This window comes from Stegodyphus dumicola, chromosome 7 (genome assembly GCF_044657685.1).
Source record: "Stegodyphus dumicola isolate Sdum_Otavi_A_Nest chromosome 7, ASM4465768v1".
Taxonomy (NCBI): Eukaryota; Metazoa; Arthropoda; class Arachnida; order Araneae; family Eresidae; genus Stegodyphus; species Stegodyphus dumicola.
In genome coordinates this window covers 161,601,092-161,617,263 of record NC_140774.1, presented here as the reverse complement: position 1 = coordinate 161,617,263, position 16,172 = coordinate 161,601,092, and the positions used below count along the sequence as shown (strand labels likewise).

At 33.2% G+C, this 16,172-nt stretch overlaps 1 protein-coding gene across 2 annotated transcripts in view; it reads left to right on the top strand.

Moving 5' to 3' along the window:
* Positions 1-16,172, top strand: part of LOC118204138 (putative fatty acyl-CoA reductase CG5065) — a 160,979-nt gene that overhangs the window by 25,991 nt on the left and 118,816 nt on the right. The window contains exon 1 of one of the 2 annotated variants that reach the window (XM_085821000.1): positions 4,582-4,719. The exons of the other annotated variant lie outside the window; for it this stretch is intronic. The gene's annotated coding sequence lies outside the window, so the exon portion shown is untranslated. Of the gene's footprint in view, positions 1-4,581; positions 4,720-16,172 lie in introns of those variants that run through there. 2 annotated transcript variants of the gene reach the window in all.

The following is a 16,172-nucleotide window of genomic DNA, read 5'->3' as shown; positions in this document are numbered from 1 at the left end:
TTAAATTAAAATCTTTTGTTTGTTTAAATTAAGCAACGTTTTATGCTTTAGCTGTATTTACTGATATGCTTAAAATAAAAATACGAGTTAATGTGACGAAAAATAATTAAATGAAAATTAGGCAAAAGTTAATCTCATTTTCGAAATGTTCTTGTGATTACCAAATCGCAAGTTATCAAGCTAAATCCTGATATTAATTTTTCCAAGGCGGCAAAACTCCCGAATTTTAGAACGCCAGAGAACCGTAAAGGGCTGTTCATAGTGAGGTTAATCTGGCTAACGGAGACATCTGACACAAGCGATGCTGCTCCAAAACCGATTTTTCTTCATAGCGGAGCGTCTTGAGAAATCTGAAATTCAGGTATAGCGGAGTTACTCGAGACACTGAACCGACTGACCTAGCGCAGATAAATCCCAGTGTGAATGGCCCTTAAAAGTGAGAAAACGTTTTTATATGCCTAAGCTTTGGAAGATGAAGCTCTAAATCTTATCTTTTCACTAAATTAAAAGTCAAATTCTCTGGAAATTTAAGATTTGCTCCTCATCTACTTCTTATGATAATTTCCCCGTCAGGCATTCAGCTCCTCAATTTTAAGGGGAAACCATTTAGATCTAAAGAAAGGATCCAAAAGATGAAATATGTTTCTAATGAAAACACATTATTAATATTTATTTGTCAGAAATTCTTAAAATTTCTCTGCTTTTCGACATAATTTGACAATGTGGATGGAAGGGGTACCTTGGCAGTCAAGATCATTCTTCTTAGCGCTCGGACTGATATTTTTTAAACATATAGAAGAATTCAGAAGTCAAACAACAAAAATCAGCGTTATATTTACCAAATTTTCACAGGACTAGTTTCGATGGTTTTACCGAACCACCATCTTCAGCTGCAAAACCGCAAATGAATCAGATAGGAAATAATGATTAGATAAGATAAGAAAGCCTGGACAAGAATAAGCAAGTGGCGCCATCTGTTGGTGAAACCAGAACTAAAACATCATTTCTTTAAAGGCCGAAGGCAAATTTGGATTGGAATTAGGATCGTTAACTAGAACAGAAAGATTTTTATGAATGTGAAATGCCTCTAGAAAATCCAGTTCTCCAATGGAAGATGTTTTTTGAATAATTTTGGCAGCAGAAAAAAGCTCTCACTCAACTCTGTTTGAAACAAACACATTTTGTTTTCCAAAATAAATATTACAAGCAAACTGAGGGATTAGCCATGGGAAGCCCCCTCAGTCCCATCCTGGCTGATATCTACATGCATTATTATGAATCAAAATTGTTTGAAACTTTAAACTTCCCGGCATGGTTCCGCTACGTAGACGATACTTTTACTCTGTTTGAAGGTAATAAAGATGATTTAAATAAAGTTCTTTCAACAATGAATTCTATTGATCCTGCTATTCAGTTCACTTTTGAACTTGAGACTTGCAATTCTCTTCCGTTTCTCGACATTCTGGTCACACGTAACACATCCAACTTCAGTACTACGGTTTACCGTAAACCTTCATCGGTTTGCCTTCCACCACACTTTAAATCATGTCATCCGACTAAACAAAAGTTAGCTTCATTTTATTCCTATGTTTTCCGTGCTCTTCAAGTTTGCTCCTCCAAACTAGCCCTTGATGAAGAACTAAATTATTTAAAAGCAATAGCTATTGACAGGGGCTTTCCACCCAACATTATTAATTAAGCAGTTAAAAAATTCTCATCTCAACACACTAAAAGGCACACTCTTGTTTTAGGAGATTATAAAAATTCTGTTGTCATTCCCTTCTTTCCATCAATTAGCTATAAAGTTGCACATGTTTTGCAGAAATTTAACTTTCGGGTTGTTTATTCTCCCATCAATAAAATTCCGAGTTCCATAATCAAGGACCCCATTCCGGATATGAATTCCTGGGGTATTTACAGGATTCCTTGCCAGTGTGGTTTAATTTACATTGGCCAAACTAAGAGAGCCTTAAAATTTCGCGTCAAGGAACATGAGGCATATGTTAGAAAAAAAGAAACACAGAAGTCTTCTGTTGCTCAACATTGTTGGTCCGAAAACCACACTTTCAGTTTTTCTGCTGCCAAAATTATTCAAAAAACATCTTCCATTGGAGAACTGGATTTTCTAGAGGCATTTCACATTCATAAAAATCTTTCTGTTCTAGTTAACGATCCTAATTCCAATCCAAATTTGCCTTCGGCCTTTAAAGAAATTATGTTTTAGTTCTGGTTTCACCAACAGATGGCGCCACTTGCTTATTCTTGTCCAGGCTTTCTTATCTTATCTAATCATTATTTCCTATCTGGTTCATTTGCGGTTTTGCAGCTGAAGATGGTGGTTCGGTAAAACCATCGAAACTAGTCCTGTGAAAATTTGGTAAATATAACGCTGATTTTTGTTGTTTGACTTCTGAATTAGTATTTATTCGGCGTGTTATTGTGTCTTAATCATATAGAAGAACTTAATTAATTTTAATTTACAAAGATTTTCTTTAGAATGTATCTGAAAACTAGATGCAAATAGCTAAAAGTTAAACATTACAATTTGGAGCGAAATAATAAATACAGAAAACGATTCTTAATATTCTCCCGCCTTTTCTCTTGAAATATATATATTTGAAAGACGAAACTTATTATTAAATATAATCGTAAAATTTACTTTAACGGAGAAACAAAATTTAACGATGTATAAAGTGTGTTTATGACTAAAGAATTCTTAAATGAATAAATATGAAAACGCAATCATATTGTTGCGTGCGTACGGGCTCGTAATAAATTGAATGCACAAGTCCGATAAAAAGCCAATAAAATTTATTCTTATCACAAGAAATAAAACAAAATGCTGAAAATTTTCCTCAGAGATATTCGTACAGTATTACAATATCTCACAGTACATATATTTTAAAATACTAAACCGTTAAAAAGAACGCAATCCAAAGCGCAGAGAAAGCTAATCCGATCTCACCGCGAATTCGCTACACTCAGTAACAGCGCTAAGTAAAACTACTGAACTGAGATGTTTCTGTCCGGCTTTTATAGCTTTTTAAATCGGCCACTCGAGACAGTTCTAGCAATTTCTGGAAAGCAAAAGAGTAGAATTACGAGATTTCTATTTATTAAATGTTAAATGCGAGTGCTCCTGTATTTTAACTTTTCCGGCGTAGTTTTCTTTTAAAATAAGTCTCCTGCTGCATCGCACGGGGAAATAAAACAATTTTAATTACAATTCTACTAAAAATAGCTAATCTTCATTACTATATTCTATATGCTCAGGCAGTTCAGAATCTCAATCTTAAATAAAAGCTCTGACTTATGCAAAATTTTAGTAAATATGACTAAAATTTGCTTAGTTTCAATCTCTGTATCAGCTGTCAACTAATCAAACTGGTTACAAGCAATCGTAAACTCATGATGTAAATGCTTTCTTTCTTTCTTCAAACTATTCGTAACATTAGTCACATTATTCTTCTCTTCTTTTCGTTCATTTTTACCTTCAGTTACATAAATTCAAATGTATCAACAACGAAATTTGGCTAAAGTGCAGAATCGCCCACTTATTTAATTGGCGTTTGTTTGGCGCTTTTTACAAGAGTAAGAAGAATTGGATTTCTGTCAATTTTCTTTGACTTTTTAAGTGAAAATAGGTCAAAGTGTACACGGATAAAATCAAGGGAGTGCGCAATGCCATTTTCGTGCAATTCTGGGATTTTTTTTTAAGTGAAAATAGGTCGATGTGTACATGGATACCGAGTATGTGCAATCCTTAAAAACTCGCCAAGCAGTGGGCGATTCTGCACTTTCCCCGAAATTTCTATACGTATTTTAAAGTTCTAATTACTAATTCATAGTGGATAAAGAATCCTCTCGCAGACGCCAAATAACGTTGAACACCCACATGCAGAGTTAACGTAGTCAAATAATTAAAATATATTACTTACAGAAGTTTACGTGCATCAGTAAAAATAAGATACGCATATAGAACAACTTATTAATTTTAATCTTAAACATTTTCTTTGGAATATGCTTGAAAACTAGTTGCCGATTACATTTTGAAATATTAATAAGTACAGAAAATGATTTTTAGCACTCTTTTACCTTTTGTCTTGAAATATATGTATTTAAAAGACAAAACTTCTCAAACATAAATAATAATAAATACAGAGAACGATTCTTAATAGTAACGAAGGCACCAATGAAAAGTTTTGTTAGCTTTACTTAAAAGACTGTTATTAGTGTGTGAACTGTGTGTCAAGAAATGAAATATTATAATAATATAAATGTAGATTAATGACAAATATCTGTTGGTGGTTAGTGACTTCATTAATCTTTAATATGAATAAATGTATTCAGTATCGCGCTTGTAAAGGTATCGCACTCGTTTCCTTTAAAAGAAAAGGAAGATTTTTAGTTTTTTAGAAAGAAACGTCTCGTGTTAATTCTTCAAGCCTTTCCGTTTGGCGAAAATTCATTTTGCTATAATGAAGTTTAAAAACCATAAAACAATCTATACGTACTACTACTAATGATTATTCAAACCTGAAACTAGGGAATTTAGTAAAACACTTTTGGCATCATCTATTTCATGGGAGAGGCATTAGTTAAAGGTCTGGTAGTGAACTGTCGAAAGTGTTGTATGTGCGGTTGATGTGTAACGGTAATAATTTCGTTTCTTTTTATATGCTTATTTATTAAAGCATATATGTGGTGAATCAGCATCTGGTAAGTTGTTTTTCGTGCAAACTTTTTCTTTCAATGGAGTCAAATAATAATTTTTCGAAAGCTGTCACATGCTATTCTAACTGTAAGCCTAAGAATATTCCGGCCGGTAATCTATAATTTTGACTTATTGATAGTTTTTATTGGTGTAATTGAACTGTAAATTTTAAACTGATGTAATAATGTTCAGATGTATCAAAAATGAGGTTTTCCCCCCTATTCTAAGGACTTTGATTTGTTTTAACAATTATTTTAAGGATGCAGATGGTTTATGCATATTTTTCGATCTCTTGCTTAATGATTTATTCTGAAGTATTCATGTACTTCGCTTAAATTTACAAAATATTGTTTTTACACGTAGTTAAAATTCGTTTTCATTTTCGTTCTCATGTCTATAAACTGTAGCATTCTCGCTTTGGATTAAATTCATACTTACAGATTTTGCATATTTTGTGTCAAATTTCCACTTTTTCATGTACTAAATTATTGTAAAATTAGCTATTAGTACGTCTATTTAAAATTATCAACATAGAAAAAAAGTCCTTATACAGAGAAATGCAACAAAACTATTGAAAAATAACATATCAGCATTTTTGGATGCAGCAGATAGTTTGTCTTAAGTAGTAATTTCATTCGGGCTATGAAATTTATGCTATTATTTTAACAAATTTTAAGACATTTTCTTAGATTTTAAGAATATCATGTTTTTCTTTAAATATAAAATAAATCCCTGAATTTGAAATATTTTCTTAATATTTTAAAAATTGTATTACAATTGTTGGATTAATTTTCGTATTTAAATAATTTTTATACTGCCTTTATTAGAATTTCTGAAAAAAAAAAATATAATGCAAAGTAATCCTTACCAAAATCCAAACTAAAATTTTTAATTCTGACGTATCCGATAAGATTCAAATCAATGTCCAAATAAAGTCTAAAACAGCTAGATAACTGTTAAATCTTAACAAAAATTAAGTTTTCGGCAGTGGTATGTTTTAAGTTGAATTAAAACATTTTTTTAATGGTACTTTTGATAAGTTCCTTCAACACTTTTTAAATCAAGATTTGATTGTATTTTACATTTTGCATGTCTTAATTAAAATAGGATTGTTATTTTTTAGTACATTCAGTTTGATGTATTAAAAAGAAAAATATAAGTTGATTTTAAAAATATAGAAAAATTTTGCTCTAGATTAATGTTTTCTGAAAAGCTCAGTTTTTAAGGAAAGTATTTAGCTTTTAGAAATTAAATTATTTTTCGCGATTTGAAAAGGAATATTTGAGCTTTTTAGCTATAACTTAAAAGGTTGAATTCTGCTAAATTTTATATATACATTTTGTTCTGATTTGAAATATAGTTCATGTTTTATATGTGTTGAGCAAAATCTGTAGCATGTAAAAAAAGGTCTTATTTTTTAAGGGAAATTATTAAAATATTAGTTTTAAACAAAAATATAAAGATGGATAATACAAATGAATTTTATCATTGTATTATGTTAAAATTTTCATGGCAATTCATTTGATATGTTATTTTTCACAAAAATAATTTCCTATATATTAGTAGACAATTTAAGCTTATTATTTATTGAAATTCATATAATCATTGTCAAGGTCCAAATTTTGGTAACATACAATGTTTCTTGCATTTTTTTTAGCATTGTTCTCTTTTAAAGCATTTGTAAATTTTATACCATTTTTAGGGCTTTTTAGGAAATTTTGTGATCACTTCAGAGGATTTTGATACATATTTTAACAATCAAATTGAAACCTAAATTAAAGTCTAGGCTCTTATGAACTCTGTTTTACTAGGCAGGCATGTCCTATATGTAGGAAACTGATTACGTATCATGACTGATAAACAGATCAATCATAACAGGCTTTTCTACAAAGTAAAAGTATCGTGTAAAAAATTTTTTTCATGCTGGTATTTTATAGCTGTTTAAGAATTTTTGTACCTGTTCAGTTCCATAAGATTATATGTAGAGGGAAGAGAGTTATTCCACAGATATATTCTTGGAATTGCACAGTTACTGAAGTGTACAGTATGCTTTGGTATCTCAATAAAATCTCTATTTTTTTCTCCTCAAGTGAGTCCTGCTTTACAGAATTACACACAATGTTTTCTATATATAGACAAAATGGTAGGAAATCTTGCATGCTACAATTTCAAGGTCCTAATTTCAACTATTAAATCCTTACAAGAGCAAATTATGGATTTTGTCAATGCAGTAAATTACATTCATAAAATAGGTAAAGTTTTTAAAGAAGCCAAAATTTGAAATAGTGAATTTTTAAAATTCAGTACTGTTTTGGCAAGAGAACTTGACAAGATGCGATGCATTTTTTTTTTCAAGTATTGCTGTTCCAATAACAGCAAGATGAGTAAGTGTTGGGAGAAGTTTCTCATGATATAAAAACATGTGCTGACAGCAGATATTTCACTTTCAGAAACATCAAGAAGTGCTTAATAATTTAGTGCAATTGTAATGTAATTGTGCAAGATTGAAAATTTAGTAGAAAAAATAAAATTCAAGTGACAGGTATGTGTCATTCTATAGGTTTTAATCCATTTGTCAATATTTTTTGGTTGTGTCATTTTGTATATTATTTTTTTTATTGTTTAGGGACATTTATTTTATTTTTTAAGGGCATTGTTTGCATTTTAAGTGCATTTTTAAGGTCATTTTTAGTGAATATTTACATCCTCAAAATCCACCTCTGATCATTACAGTGTGAATTCTAAAATAGTTTTTTCGGCTAATCTTTGGAATATGGTAACTGGTAATTTGGCGACATTTTGGTAAGGTGATAAAGCTTACTAGTTAGGACTTTAGCAGTGTAAATGGATAAAGTCAAGAGTGTGCGCAATGCCATTTTTGTGCAATTCTGAGATTTTTTTTTTAAGTGAAAATAGGTCGACGTGTACATGGATGATACCGTGTCTGTGCAGTTCTTAAAAATGGGCGATTCTGCACTTTCTCCCAGTTTTGCACCTAATCTTCGTCATGATTAAGCACTTTTGTTCCATAAAAGTTCTAGCATAAGTGTAATTCAGCTAGCAGATTGTAGGAAAAAAAATTTGAGTAAAAAAAAAAATAAATAAATAAAAATAAAACATGCCTTTACTTCGTGAAAACAAAATGGCGGAAAAAAAACCAAAAAACTATCAGGTTGCTGTAGCAGGATTGGTCGCCAAATTTTCGCCAAGTTACCATAATTCGAAGATTAACCGTTTTTTCAACAAAATTTCGTATAATTTTCTTGTTAAATTTCTAACATTTTCCTTTATTGAAGTAGTAAATTTTTTATCCATAAAATATATCCTTTCTCAAAAAGTGAGTTTATGTAAAGAATGCGAATAATAAAAAGGCCTGGATTTAAAAAACTGAGAAAATGAATTCACATATATGTGTTCATAGTTTCTGGAAATATATTTCTGCAATATAGATATATACCTATATATATTAGATGATTTAAGTCTATATCTATATATATTAATGTAATGTAGATGAATTGAGGATTAGAAGATAATGTAGATCTATAAGGTGATATGATAACAGAAGCGGCATTGATTCATACGCAGTTTTATTTCATAATTGTAACAGGTTCACATATCATAATATGCACTCCATAACTGGGCATCTTACATCTTTTTAGACAAAAGCTATAAACAGCAGATACAAGAGATGCATGCTGGCAAGAGGCAAGATGAAGCTGAAAAGAAAAAAGGCTTCAAAATAGCAACAGTAGTATTTAAAGACTTGATTTCTTTATTTAAATTTTTAGCTTTGCGATTGAATGAGAGCCATTCGCACTGTATAAAGATAAGATGACATAATGTAGATTAGTTTTCAGATATGATGCAATTTAGATTCCAAGAAGGGAATGCAGCCAAAATAAAGTTACTAATTTTGAGTTTCGTATTTTTTTATCACACATAAATGTATGTATAAGTTATATTACGGTAAACTACTAACTTAGTTTGGCAATAGTCTTTTTTTTTTTTTTTTTTTTTTATTCCTCATTTTAATTCAGATACTTCCTCTTGTCATAGAAATAGTAAGTATTCATAATATATGAATCTAAATTGCATCATTTCAAAATTAATGCACATCATACAGCATTATGTAATGAATGCTCTTTGTCGATACTTTTTCTCCATTCACAGATCAAAATTTCAACAGACTCAAAATCTCGCACTTCTGCTGAATGCATGCTTATTTTCTCGCTTTGCCCTGCTGCTGCATCGCTAGTTTCTCTGCGTCATCCATCGTCTAAAGATGTACTCAGCTATGCAAAGTTGTGGGGTGCATATAGCTCCCATATGATGTATGAACGAAAATATGCATCTCAAAAATTAGTTCTCCAGTCATAAAATTATGTGATGTTTCTGCAGCCACGTCTGTCTGCAGGTTGATCATTGTGCGAGGTGTTTTTTTTTCAACCTCTGATCGCACAGTATAATGACCAGGCATGCGGCAGGTGGTTGGTGGGCATATTAGGTGACTGACTGCGCATCTCCCCCTCCGCATGCTCCATCTTCAGTTCAGCATGCCATTTCCTGTTGAGTTGCAGTCACGTAAACATGGTTGCTATTGATTCTCCTGTCAAGTGTGAATTGCAAGCTGTTATTGAATTCTTCCAGGCAGAAGGGAACAGTGCACTGAAAATTCATCGAAGAATGAGTGTATGGAGATATGATGATGAGTGATGGCATTCTTCATGAATGATGTCAAAAGTTTAAAGATGGCCGAACTGATGTGCATGATGAAGGGGTCAAGGACGCAAGTCTGTCCCTACAGACAACATTGTTCAATGAGTTGACCAAGTGGTTAGGGAAAATCGAAGGTTCACCATAAGTGAATTATCGATGAAATTTCTTGAAGTTTCAAGATCTTCCCTGTACTCTATCGTTACTGAACAGTTGCACTACAGATAAGTTTGCTCTCGCTGGGTGCCACAGATGTTGACTGACAACCACAAAACTGACTTAGTGGCTGCAGCATTGGAGTTTTTTTACCATTACAATACTGATGGAGAAGATTTTTTGAAATCCATTGTGACAGGTGATGAGACATGGGTTCAATATGAAACACCCGAAAGAAAATGACAATCACAACAATGGATGCACGTATATTCTCCAAAGAGACAAAAAAATTCAAGTGAACTTTCAAAAACTGTAAGGTTATGGCAAACTGTAAGATTTTTGGGACTAAAAAGATGTGTTGCTTATGGAGTTTATGCAGCTTGGAACAACAGTTAATGCAGATTCATATTGTGAAACTTTGCAATGCTTATGGAGAGCTATTCAAAACAAACAAAGAGGCATGCTGACTCTTGGAATTGTTATACTCCACAACAATGCCCGTCCTCTCAGTACTCGTGTGACCCAGCGACTCCTTCAGCAATTTCAATGGGTCATTTTCAAACAAACACCATATACTCGTAGTCCCGACCTAGCACCAAATAATTTTGATCCTTTCCCTGAACTGAAGCAGTGGCTTGGGGGCAGTGCTTCCAAAATGATGTGGAGCTCAAAGAACTCACTTCAAATCATTGGTGTGAAACTCATTGGTCACAACTCACTTCCAATCATTGGTGGGAATATTTTATGAAGAGGGTATTGCAAAGCTTGTTCTCAGATATGACAAATGCCTCGATCATCAAAGTGATTATGTAGAGAAATAACTTGTATTTAAATTTACTCAAATTTATTACTTTTCATAATAAAATCTTTTTGCATATTCACCCGTCTTTTCTTATAGCCCATCAGAGGTTGGGAAAGAAAAGCCTACGTATCTGCAAAATAAACTTCTTGAATTCCATTACAGCTATCGTCTAATCTTGAGATATTACAATATATAAAATCATATAATTTTTAATAATGGTGTAGAGATACATGAGGATGAAAGCCAATACTTGAAGAAGTAGACATGAGTCATATTAGCCAATTTAATTTTTTCAATACTTTCTTATTATAATGGCCCCCAAGATTGAATCACTAATCAACTGAAATATCTCTACCTCACTAATGTTACATTTTGGTTCATTAGCAATTAAATGTTGGGGACCACTATAATAGGTACCGCTCTTTCTTAATCTTCAGAAGCATGTCCTTAATATGAATTAAGCAGCATAATAGATGAAATCTGTTTGCCTGTTCTTAATAACATTTATATTTTTTCTTCATCTTTATAGTAATTTTAATGAAAAAAAAAAAAAAAAAAAGGCGACAACTCTTTGGTAGAAGAAAATGCGTGCGTGCGTGCGAGAGAGAGAGAATGCAATGTGTCTAAGATGAAAATCAGATTCAGAATGAATCAGTTTTGTTTTAGCTTTATCCCTGTTGGTTACTAAAAGTTTCAGATAAAAAATTTAAAATTATTATTGGCTGAAATGCCTGTGTCATTACCATTATGAAAGAATCATGCAAGGAGAATTAATTTTGCAATGATACAGTTTAGTATAATTTATTATAAGCAATTACCCTTTTTAGGACAGAAAGGGGAAATAACCAAATTAAAAAGAAGATTTAATGGGTTATTGTAAATTAAAATTTTTGATTTCTGTATTTTTTTTGCGCATATCATATATATTTTAGAAATAGCAAAAGGTAATAAACTTTTTTTCTCTTTTTTATTGAATTATGCAGGGTAATTAAGTAATCCAATTCAGTTAATATTGTAATCTTCTATTTCATGAAAAATTTAAAAATTATGTAATACTTGTTTGTTTTAAATAGGTAGTTTTGAAACACAACATGTATAATTCAGAAGATCTGACTGCAGTTACATAAGCTCAAATTTATGTTTCAGGAGTATTTTAACATACTGCAAAACGTTGTTAATGTAAACTAGTTAAAATATATATTAAAATAAATAATCTTAAAATATGGCAAAAGATATTAAAATTTTAAAGTACACTGTAAAATTTCGTATTGCTGACCATGCTATTTTTTTGATAAATACACTGCTGGCCACCGTAAATGCAACACCCTGAATGAAGCATGCAAATAACACGAAATTTACAACATGCATTAGCGCAGGTGAGATATGCAAGTGATTAGAATTTCAGGGCGGACGCACATCACGCGCGCCTGTGGCGCCACTTCAAAGCGCTATTAGGCTTGAAGGTTTCGACGATTTCAAGTTTGGCAATTGTGTTTTTCTTGTGGTTTAAAAAAAAAAAAAAAAAAAAAAAAAAAAACTATACCTCGTAGTAAACAGTGATCATCATTTTGATCAAGTATCCGAGTTCGACAGAAGAAGGATAGTGGCCTACCGAGAGTGTGGATTATCTTTCAGGGAAATGGGTAGTTGTGTTGGACAAAACCAAACAATTGTAATGCGGATATGTGACCATTGGATGCAGGAGGGTACGACGGACCGACTTGTTCAATCGCATCGATCTCAGTGCACCACTTCACGTGATAACAGGAACATTGTGCGCATGGCAGTGACGGATCGCTCAGTCACATCACGAACCATAGCACAGCACATTCAGTCTGTAATTTGACGCCGTTTACAGCAGAGTGGTCTGTCCGCAAGACGTCCGTTGCTCCGTCTACCCTTGACGCAGAACCACATACGTCTCCGCCGCCAATGGTGCGATGAAAGAAGGATGTGGATGGCAGAATGGAATGAAATTGTTTTTACTGACGAATCACGCTTCTGTCTGCAACACCACGATGGTCGGATTCGAGTCTGGAGACACCGTGGAGAGAGGATGCTGAACAGCTGCGTTATGCACCACCACACTGGTCCTGCACTAGGTATTATGGTATGGGGTGGTATTGGATATCACTGTTGCACTCCTCTAATACGCATTGCCGGTACTTTAAACAACCAGCACTACATGTCCGAGGTGTTGGAGCCAGTTGTTCTTCCCTACCATCAGGGCTTGCCACAGCTATATTTCAACAGGATAATGCACGACCACATGTGGCACCCATTGTCCACGGGTTCTTCGTCAATCGCCAATTGAATTGCTTCCCTGGCCGGCTCTCTCTCCGGATCTTTCGCCAATAGAAAACATATGGTCCATGGTTACTGAATGATTGACCCAGATTACATCTCAAGCTGCCACACTAGATCAACTTTGGCAACATGTGGAAAGTGCTTGGTCTGCTGTACCCCAAGAATACATCCAAAGTCTCTTTGAATCAATGTCGAGGCGTGTGGCAGCGGTGATCTTCAACAATGGTGGCTACTCTGGATGGAACCACACTTCACAGAAGTCTATAAATTTAATCATTTGATACTTGGTCAACATGTTATCTACTAAATAAATTTTGTTGTGATATCTCTTGTCTTTCTTGGTGTTGCAATTTAAATGACCAGCAGTGTATGTTTTTATTTTCTAGGATATGAATAGTAACTTTAGATCATTAGTGTGTAAAAATAAGAAGTTTGCAGAAAATTCCAATTGTTTTAAACAATTATAATTTAAAGGTGATTCTTCTGATAGATCACTTTTCATAATAACCTAAATCAAGAAATTGACTATATTTTTCAAAGTTCAGTTTCTACTCTTAACCGCTTCCCTTACAAATGTTTTTGAAAAAAACTGCAAAAAATCATCACATTTTTAAATTTTATTATTAAATACAACAAAACGAAACAAATCAAAATATGTAGGTTTTAAGTTGAATTTTTAATTTTTTGAAGGTGTAAAAGCATTTATTTTTAATATTAGTTTACTCTCCCGAGTTATCTCGGGCAAACGGAAAAAAAGTTAAATATTAATCTTTGTATGATAGTTTTTGAAACAAGGGACAACACAGAGTGATGCCCGACATTCTACACTGGTATCTGGTCTCTTTTTCTTACTGGCTTACCGCTGGAATCTCTTTCACGGGAGCACAGAGTACACTGTCTCGTTGGATTTGATTTTTCTTTTTCCACCTCTTCATAATTATTATCTGAAAAATCATCGCTTTCGCTATTTTGCATCATGGCCATCATTTTATTTTTTTTTCAATGCATGCATCCTTCTTTATACATTACTAATCCACAAGCCAACGTATACAATACAATAGGGAAACACGTGACCAGTTCCTCCAAAAGAATCCCGCAAGCAATAAAATTTGGCAAATTGCCAATCAAAGCTGAATATTTCCTTTCATTTCCTCCAGACCGAATAAAACCGTGATAAAAGAAATCGTACTAACAAATTCTGCTTCGCCCGAGTTTTCTCGGTATAATAATTAACTGCAATATATACGAACCAGAGATAACTCGGGATAATCAGGCAAGCGGTTAATTTTTGTTATCATTAAATCACAAAGGTGGCTGAAACATTCACAATGTGCCAAGACTTTTTGGTTTTTACTTTGTTCCAGATACCTAAGGTCAGGGGTATAGCTACAGAGGTTAAGGGGGTACATCTGTTATTGGGCACAGCAATCCAAGGAGAGCCAAAGTGATGTTATGAAATTTTAGAATTAAATATTTTCCATTCTTAGCAAACAGGAGGGGGTGCGAAATCTACAGCCGTCTGCCATAGCTATGACTACCCCTCCCTAGTTACGACTCTACGTAGGGAGGCAAATTAAATGTTTCTGTTTTTCCTTTATTGTCCTAATCATCAACTTCCTCATCATCATCACGAGGAAACTTGCCACTGCTGTCACGCTATCTACTTTATTAAAAATGCTATTGATTCATATTTGTTAAAAATTTCTAAGCTTGAGTATCAATCTTCATATCGCTATTTAACTTATTCAAAACATATCATCCTAACCATCGTGATGTATGGTTAGGATGATATGACTTCCTAACCATATATCATCCATATATATGAATGTATCTTCGTACAATCTTGTATTAATCTATGGATAACAACAGATTTTCATGTTTCCGATTATTTATTCGTATGGCAAAACATACTAGGACTATCTCCTTAAAAGGGAAATTGACTCATATTCAAGTTATACATGGGTAAAATCAGGAAAATGCTCATGCAGTCAACTCATTTTCGGGGCTTATCTTTTGGATCAAACTACCAATCAGTGGTTTAATCCACTTTCTCACTGGTGAGCCAGATTATTCCAGAATCTTCGTATTCAGTTATAAGGAGTTTCCCTCCCAGGTACTAATCAGAATTGAAATTTAATACCTTTTATGGCAATTGTCAAATTGAAACTCATTGTCAGATTTCATATTTTAAATTCTACAGTATTTATTGTTAGTTAGCTTCTCAACGTCCAAAATTCTATTTGCAAACATTTTCTTATAGAGATATTTTAATGTATATATAGTGTGTTTTCCTGTTGACTGAAAAAGGGACTTTGTGTTGGCTGGCAGATAGTCTATGTTAAATGAAATTTCGAGGGCTAGTTGTACTGTTGGAATATGATTTTTTATTGACTTCATTGCATTGCAATTTTGTTCACTTATTTTATAGAAGAACACTGTGTAAGAAAAGATTTCGGCTTAGTTAATATTTCAAATTTATTTATATTTTTGATACTTTCTGATTATTTACACGTCCACTAAAAGTCCCAACTCTCTGGCAATCTCGTTAGTGACAAGCGTTTTTTGGCTTCCTTATGGATCATAGTACTGTTTGATTCTCAAATAGTTATGAAAAGAAGCATATTTATGTCTATTAAAAATTTATGAGAAAAACTTACTTCTGTAAAGCTCATATTTATAATTTTATAGTTGGATTTACGACATATCTCACTTCTAAAAAGATGGAATGTTTATTACTCATCAGCTAGTAAACTTGAATAGTCTGATTGAGGTTATTATGGTTTAGAATGTAGCATGTTTTGATGGAGGAGAGAAACACTCGTCAGCAAAATGAGGGTTGAAGTGTGTATATCCATGTGTATTCAAACACATTGGGGTATGCATATACGCAGGTTGGCTTTTGTCACATACATATTTCCTAATATATGCCCCCCCCCAGGAAAAGTATTCTGAAATGGTTCAGACTTAAATTGTCGTTCAAAAGGACTCTTAAAGTTTAAAATGGTTTACCAGTAAAGATTAGGAATAAAGATGGTTTGGGTGGAGGAATATGGAAATGTTTTATAGGATAATAGATGAAAATACATTTAAGCTAATAAGGGAATGTTATATACACTGACTACCAATAAGTATTTGGACACCTGTGATAGAAAAGAAAAACTAACTTTATTCAAAATCAATAGTTGGTAGAGCCTCCACGAGGTAATTACAGTGTGGACCCTCCGAGGCATACTTTCCACAAGTCCTTGTATGACAGATAGTGGTATTTTTTTCCACTCAGCTTGGAGAAGACATAGAAGTTCATTCACCGATTTTGCACGGGTAGTGCACCCCTGAATTCGGCGATGCAACTCGTCCCAGAGGTTCTCGATAGAGTTAAGGTCTGGACTCTGGGCAGGCCAGTCCATTCGATGAACTCCATTGGCACCATACCAAGCCTTGGTTAACGTCGAAACATGACAACTGGCATTGTCGTCCTGA